The 8,956-nt window shown below is 43.8% G+C and overlaps 1 pseudogene; it reads right to left on the bottom strand.

Annotated features, from left to right (window-relative positions):
- Positions 1-318: 318 nt before the first annotated feature.
- Positions 319-6,596, bottom strand: LOC135528915 (blood vessel epicardial substance-like; annotated as a pseudogene).
- Between the last annotated feature and the right edge of the window lie 2,360 nt (positions 6,597-8,956).

Raw genomic sequence — 8,956 nt, forward strand, 5'->3', positions numbered from 1 at the left:
CATTTTGGTCCGATCCTTGTTCCACCTCCTTCGTCAGAGGAGGAGTTGGAAGAAACCCGTTACAACCCCTAATAAACAAGGATTTAGTGACTGTTAACATCACACATCAGAGAAGATAGGAGGGGTAAACGATGAAGACGGACTCAACCCAGAATGCCTCATGATTTGAGTAAATTAATTGACTGTATAACAGCTACTATTGACCTGGCAAAGATTCACTGTGAGTCGAAACTTTGTCACTATTAAAAATGCCATTACAAGAATGATACTGTCAGTCTTTTTCAGACTCAATAGCTAATCAGGTTGTTAGACACTGACAGATGGGCCAATAGTATCACAGCTTGAAGGGAGGTGGTGAGACTTACGATGTGAGGATCCACTGGAGCCTCCACGGTGGATCTGGTTCAGGATGTCGCCAGTGTCACTGGTGCTGCCCATGCTGTTCCTCATCTGCATCATAGAGACCTGGGAGCACAGGCTGGGCTGACGCTCCATCTTCTTCGCTGCCTGTTCATGTAAACATAGTCATTGTTATTGTTATCGTCATCATTGTTATCATCGGTGTCACCACCACCATCATAATAATTTCTTATATAATCATTGTTATTAGAATCTAAGGAGACATTTCATAATTTAGGAAGGTTAATGACCAAATCACAATTACACTGTGTGTACAAAACATTAGCAACACCTGCTCTTTCCATGACATAGACTGACCATGTGAATCCAGATGAAAGATATGATCCCTTATTGATGTCACTTGTTAACTTCACTTCAATCATTGTAGATGAAAGGGATATAGGTTAAAGAAGGACTTTTAAGACTTGAGACAGTTGAGATGTAGATTGTGTGTGTGTGCCAGTCAGAGGGTGAATGGACAAGACAAAAGATTTAAGTGCCTTTGAACAGGGTATGGTGCCATGTGCACCGGTTTGAGTGTGTCAAAAACTGCAATGCTGCTGGGTTTTTCACACTCACAGTTGCCCATGTGTATCAAAAATGGTCACCACCCAAGGACATTCAGTAGCGACTAACTGTGGGAAACATTGGGTCAACATGGCCAGCATTCTGTGGAATTTTACCGACTTTGCCGTCAGCCATGCCTGACGGGTGAGGCTGTTCTGAAATAAGGGGTGCAACTCAATATTAGGAAGGTGTTCCTAATATTTTTGTACAATCCGTGTATGTTTGTAGACAAAAACAAATATTTTTTTATTTTACCAGGCAAGTCAGTTAAGAACAAATTCTTATTTTCAATGACAGCCTAGGAACAGTGGAGTTGCTACCTGTTCAGGGGCAGGCGAACGACAGATTTGTACCTTGTCAGCTCGGGGGTTCAGAACTTGCAACCTTTGATTTACTGGTCAACACTCTAACCACTGAGCTACCATGCTGCCCCAATACAAACTACATTGTCTCGATTACTGAACAGTGACTAAACCCACCTTGTCAGTGAGAGTGGGGTCGTTAGTGAGTACAGCTTGTTGGTGATGTCTTTGCCAATGAGGTAGCTGAACACCTCGTTCAGGAAGGAGTCAGACTCCAGGAAGTAGGTGAGCCTCTCTCTGGACCAACACAGGAACTTACAGTTCTCCTCTGCCATGATGGTCACCTGTAAATGAATCAACAAGTCACAGGTTGTCCATGATGACAAACCTGCCCTATCATGACCTAATCATGCCAACAGTACTTGTGTTGTTTGGTTTTTACCCAGTATGGATACACTATGAACTGGAATATAGGTTAAATGATAAATTGTTAGTTATATAGGAACACCTGCTATATATACCTGGAATGTTTTACTCCTCTGTTCATCTGGGTTGATCTGAACTCAGGAGTCGATGAAGGCGTTAGTGTAGATGTTATGGAGGAAATGACCTCGATATGACACCTTCATTCTGTCACACAAAACCGTATAGTCAACATGGATGACCATGGACGGATCAAATGCACACAAATGTACACAGATACTGCTAAACCTTGTGGTCATTATTATTATCATTAGTGATCATCATTCAGGGAAAACCTGGGTGGAATGACATGGTAGATAGGTGACAGGGAGATGTCTCAGAGTGATACCTACTTTCCTTTAAGGAGGATACTGAGGCGCTCATCCACGGAGGTCTTGTCCTCGGCAGCATACACCTGTCCCTTCTTCAGGCTCTGGATGGTGCAGAATTGGCCCGTCAGTCTCTGGAACAGGGCCTCGCGCACGTGAAGGGGCTCAAACATCCGCTTGTACACTGACTTCAGCTCCCTGTCAATCTTAATCTGACAGAAGACACAGCACGGTTACAGCTCATTGTCTGTAGTTGGTAGAGGGGAATATAAAGCGTTATGACGGATGATGGACGTGCCTTGAGCTCAGCTCCTGATTCAGGATGGATAACCACAGGGCGTATCATAAAGGACCAGGCATGAAGTATATTTTAGGGTCTTTAATACAATGTTACCACAACAGCCAACATAAAGTGAGGGCCACCTAGTTCCACTCATCCGTGATATTGAATTGATAGGACATAATTCACTCATGTATGTCATTCAGTGTTAGTAGGTGGAGGGAGGAGTGGAGACATGGGAGTGAAGAGGACAGCAGTATAGATGTGTAGATAACTTCCTTCCTCGTTATGAGGAGAGGTGGTCAGGTATGTGAAGATCCCCTACACACTGAAAGTCCCCTGGTGGCAGCAGTGCATTTGAAAGACCTGCATCTCATTTAGGTAGAGAGAGACAGAGTGGCCCCAACGCCAGGGGGATTCGACTGGCTGTCTCACCGCTGAGAGACACAATGGAAAACTCATCTTCAAAAGTCCTCATCAAAATAACTGTTCCAGGCAACTTGTACCTACTCTAAGCTGTATGTATGTACGGTATATAAATGGACCACAGTCTGCCTCTAACTGGATTGTGTTGGGGCAGAACTCACAGGTCTGCGTTTGTAGACCAGGTAGAAGAAGTGCATGAAGTTGACCAGCAGGAAGACCACGCTCCACACCATGACATCCAGATTACACCGGTACAGCGTTGCCCAGGTGATGAACAGACAGCTTCCTATCAGGGACAGGAACAGGAAGTAATAAAGCACACTTGAGTTGTTATTGGTTGAGTTTTATCCTCATATTGCCCTATAGCGGTAAATTATTAAACTAGCTTGAGAAAATTCCAGGAGGCAGCTGTACTACCACCAACATAGTGGTCACATGATGTGATATCGTTCCACTCTGCTCAGTCCCTTTCCCCAGCTGTACTACCACCAACATAGTGGTCACATGATGTGATATCGTTCCACTCTGCTCAGTCCCTTTCCCCAGCTGTACTACCACCAACATAGTGGTCACATGATGTGATATCGTTCCACTCTGCTCAGTCCCTTTCCCAGCTGTACTACCACCAACATAGTGCTCACATGATGTGATATCATTCCACTCTGCTCAGTCCCATTCCCCAGCTGTACTACCACCAACATACTGTAGTGGTCATATGATGTCATTCCACTCTACTCAGTGTCTTTCCCAGTTGTACTACCACCAACACTGTAGTGGTCACAATATGATATAATTCCACTCTACTCAGTGTCTTTCCCAGCTGTACTACCACCAACATAGTGGTCATATGATATAATTCCACTCTACTCAGTGTCTTTCCCAGCTGTACTACCACCAACATAGTGGTCATATGATATGATATCCTTCCACTCTACTCAGTCCCTTTCCCAGCTGTACTCACCACCAACATAGTGGTCATATGATATGATATCCTTCACTCCTACTCAGTCCCTCTCCCAGCTGTACTACCACCAACATAGTGGTCATATGATATGATATCCTTTCCACTCTACTCAGTCCCTCTCCCAGCTGTACTACCACCAACATAGTGGTCATATGATGTGATATCCTTCCACCCTACTCAGTCCCTTTTGACTGTACTACCACCAACATAGTGGTCATATGATATGATATCCTTCCACTCTACATAGTCCCTTTCCCAGTTGTACTACCACCAACATACACTCAGTGGTCATATGATATAGTATCCTTCCACACCCTACTCAGTCCTTTTAGCTATTACTACCACCAACATAGTGGTCATATGATATGATATCCTTCCACTCTACTCAGTCCCTTTTCCAGCTGTACTACCACCAAAATAATTGGTCATATGATGTGATATCCTTCCACTCTACTCAGTCCTTTCCAGCTGTACACACCACCAACTTATAATTAGTCATATGAAAACATGATATCCTTCCACTCTACTCAGTCCCTTTCCCAGCTGTACTACCACCAACATAGTGGTCATATGATATGATATAATTTCACTCTACTCAGTGTCTTTCCCAGCTGTACTACCACCAACATAATTTGGTCCTTGATATGATATCCTTCCACTCTACTCAGTCCCTTTCCCAGCTGTACTACCACCAACATAGTGGTCATATGATATGATATCCTTCCACTCTACTGAGTCCCTTTCCCAGCTGTACTACCACCAACTTAGTGGTCATATGATATGATATCCTTCCACTCTACTCAGTCCCTTTCCCAGTTGTACTACCACCAACATACTCTAGTGGTCATATGATATGATATCCTTCCACTCTACTCAGTCCCTTTCCCAGCTGTACTACCACCAACATAGTGGTCATATGATATGATATCCTTCCACTCTACTCAGTCCCTTTCCCAGCTGTACTACCACCAACATAGTGGTCATATGATATGATATCCTTCCACCCTACTCAGTCCCTTTCCAGCTGTGCCCCCACCACCAACATAGTGGTCATATGATATGATATCCTTCCACTCTACTCAGTCCCTTTCCCAGTTGTACTACCACCAACATACTCTAGTGGTCATATGATATGATATCCTTCCACTCTACTCAGTCCCTTTCCCAGCTGTACTACCACCAACATAGTGGTCATATGATATGATATCCTTCCACTCTACTCAGTCCCTTTCCCAGCTGTACTACCACCAACATAGTGGTCATATGATATGATATCCTTCCACTCTACTCAGTCCCTTTCCCAGCTGTACTACCACCAACATAGTGGTCATATGATGATATCTTTCCACTCTACTCAGTCCTTTCCCAGCTGTACTACCACCAACATACTCACATATGATATGATATCCTTCCACCCTACTCAGTCCCTTTCCCAGCTGTACTACCACCAACATAGTGGTCATATGATATGACTAGTCCCTTTCCCAGCTGTACTACCACCAACATAGTGGTCATATGATATGATATCTTCCACATAGTCCCTTTCCCAGTTGTACTACCACCAACACTCTAGTGGTCATATGATATGATATCCTTCCACCCTACTCAGTCCCTTTCCCAGCTGTACTACCACCAACATAGTGGTCATATGATATGATATCCTTCCACTCTACTCAGTCCTTTCCCAGTTGTACTACCACCAACATACTCTAGTGGTCATATGATATGATATCCTTCCACTCTACTCAGTCCCTTTCCCAGCTGTACTACCACCAACATAGTGGTCATATGATATGATATCCTTCCACTCTACTCAGTCCCTTTCCCAGCTGTACTACCACCAACATAGTGGTCATATGATGTGATATCCTTCCACTCTACTCAGTCCCTTTCCCAGCTGTACTACCACCAACATAGTGGTCATATGATATGATATCCTTCCACTCTACTCAGTCCCTTTCCCAGCTGTACTACCACCAACATAGTGGTCATATGATATGATATCCTTCCACTCTACTCAGTCCCTTTCCCAGCTGTACTACCACCAACATAGTGGTCATATGATATGATATAATTCCACTCTACTCAGTGTCTTTCCCAGCTGTACTACCACCAACATAGTGGTCATATGATATGATATCCTTCCACCCTACTCAGTCCCTTTCCCAGTTGTACTACCACCAACTTAGTGGTCTCTACCCTACTGTCCCTTTCCCAGCTGTACTACCACCAACATAGTGGTCATATGATATGATATCCTTCACTCTACTCCAGTCCCTTTCCCAGCTGTACTACCACCAACATAGTGGTCATATTATGATATCCTTCCACTCTACTCAGTCCCTTTCCCAGTTGTACTATACAGCCATTCCCCCTTCTCAGGAAGTGTGGACTCGTTCTCTCACTATAGTGTTTTCATATTTCTAACAGCAATTCAATGCATATGAATCCTTGAGGGAGTGAACGAGTGGATCTTGGAGAGAAAGGAGAGATGCCTGTGGTGGGCAGGAGCTGGAAATGGCACTGAGTGTGTAATGAAATCGTATCATGACCACCGAGTTGGGCTGTAAGTCTGGGCCAGCAGAGGCCAGTATGGACCCACCTGTCATCAGCATGAGGCGCAGCAGGATCATGTGCAGGGTCAGGGTGGTGGGGATGACCAGGCCCAGGAGGAGAGACAGGTTCCCCAGGTGGAAGATATAGGTGGTGGGCCTCCTCCCACTCCTCACAGGAGGTTATGTTGGGCTCCATGGTGGTCATCACCAGACCTCCACCTCCAGCCCCGGGTACAGACTCAGGGACTGCCGACCGCAGGGGGCCAGGATGGTGTAGAACAGGCTACTGGTCATCTCTGGAGAGGCAGACATCCAGATCCTCACCTGGAGAGGTGGGGAGGTGTTGTGGTTGTTGTTTGAATGGGGTACAGAGGTTATGAATTATGAATGGGGTATGTAGAGGTTATGAATGAATGGGGTATGTAGAGGTTATGAATGGGGTATGAGTAAGTTATGAATGGGGTTTGTAGAGGTTATGGAATGGGGTATGTAGAGGTTATGAATTATGAATGGGGCTATGAATGGGGTATATAGAGGTTATGAATGGGGTATGTAGAGGTTATGAATGGGGGTGGGGCGTAGAGGTTATGAATGGGTATGAGGTTATAATGGGGTATGAGAGGTTGCAGAAAATTGGGGTATAAGGTAGAGGTTATGGAATAAAAGTAGATGTTATGAATGTATGGTAATGTCATATGTGAATGGGTGATATAGAGGTTATGAATGGGGGGCATGTAGAGGTTATGAATGGGGTATGTACAGGTTATGAATGGTGGGTATGTAGAGGTTATGAATGGGGTATGTAGAGGTTATGAATGGGGTATGTAGAGGTTATGAATGGGGTATGTAGAGGTTATGAATGGGGTATGTAGAGGTTATGAATGGGTATGTAGAGGTTATGAATGGGGTATGTAGAGGTTATGAATGGGGTATGTACAGGTTATGAATGGGGTATGTAGAGGTTATGAATGGGGTATGTAGAGGTTATGAATGGGGTATGTACAGGTTATGAATGGGGTATGTACAGGTTATGAATGGGGTATGTACAGGTTATGAATGTATTATGTTGGTACCTTTCAAGTTAAGTGTTACAGGATTGGTGGTAGAAATAGCAGATTTTTGCAGTTGAAATGTCAATTCACACTGCTGCTGTTCTCATAGTGTACATCAATTTGTCACTATCACAATCTCAATATCCTCAGGTTTCAATAGATTGTAATAACAGATTACTGTATTTCCAAATGTTTTCTTTTATGTAGTAATGCATTAGAATAACTTTTTAGATTATTATAGGCCTACTGACACTGTCAAGTTCATATTTGATTCAGCAACTAACTGATGTAATACTGTAAATAGCCTGGGAATTCATCACACCGATCATACAGCACTGGAGTGATATTGAAAGGTTTCACGTTAACGTTGCAGCCACGCAAACAAATGTGTGGGAAAATACCAACCTCAACTGGGTTTTGAGCGGATCTGCCGACCAACGCGCAACAATATTTGACTGCCAGTCCCTCAGATATACATTATGAAATGACATGGAAAATGTGCGAAATTAGTCGGCTACAATACGCTGCTTGTAGAAAATGAACGGGACCTACCGGCTGACGTTTTAAGAAATAGCATAATTTGTTTGAGCGTTAACTTTCCTTTCACCCCCCAGTCAGAGTAAAATAACAGAGAATGGGAGATGTAACTTACCAATCTGACAACAATCGATCAGGAATAGAATACAATGGACAAGTATTGAGGAGCTATAAATGTAAGGTCCTCGCGAGCTGGGGGACTGCACAATGTGATTCGCACATTCCAGCGTGCTGACAGGCATTGACTAAAATGGGCAAGAAGCGAGGGGACAGCAGTCAACACAACCCGCCGCTGCGCACCTGCAAAGTCCAGGCACGCCAACAGGGGGAGGTAAAACTTCCCTTTTTGAAAACTGAAATATAGCCTAGCAGCCAGCAACTCCTTGAAAATATTATGAAGCCAGTCGAGTGAATCGTGTTATGTGTTTCGAGGTGTTGGTAAACCTAATTGAACAGTGCTCCTTCACCCTCCAGAGGTGACATGAGCTGCGTGATGAGGTTGACAAGAGCAGATATTAATGAGATAAGCTCCAAGGTCAGCGCCATGATCAGCGCGAGAAAGTGATTGACACTCACCTGTTGACTGCTCTACAGAAATTCACGCTCTCCGAAGAAAATGTTGCAGGCCTAATGAAAGTTATTCGAGATACTAAACGTATAGGGCCACATTGCATTGTTAATACTTTTTTTATGATTAAACACAAATATTGACAAAAAAACTCAGTAAGGCAATTGAATATACAGTCTCATTTTAAGACAGACAGGTAGTAAAGTACACTATAGAACATAAACAGGAATCAGGGGGTAACATTTCACTTGTATTTTAATGCAGAGAAAAATCCCCCTATCATATCCACTCTACTCAGTGTCTTTCCCAGCTGTACTACCACCAACATAGTGGTCATATGATATGATATCCTTCCACTCTACTCAGTCCCTTTCCCAGCTGTACTACCACAGCCACTCACCCTTCTCCAGGAAATGTGGACTCGTTCACTCACCATAGTGTTTATCATATTTCTAAAAGCAATTCAATGCATATGAATCCTTGAGAGGGAGTGAACGAGTAGATACTTTGGAGAG

The sequence above is a fragment of the Oncorhynchus masou genome, unplaced genomic scaffold, assembly GCF_036934945.1.
Source record: "Oncorhynchus masou masou isolate Uvic2021 unplaced genomic scaffold, UVic_Omas_1.1 unplaced_scaffold_10543, whole genome shotgun sequence".
NCBI lineage: Eukaryota > Metazoa > Chordata > Actinopteri > Salmoniformes > Salmonidae > Oncorhynchus > Oncorhynchus masou.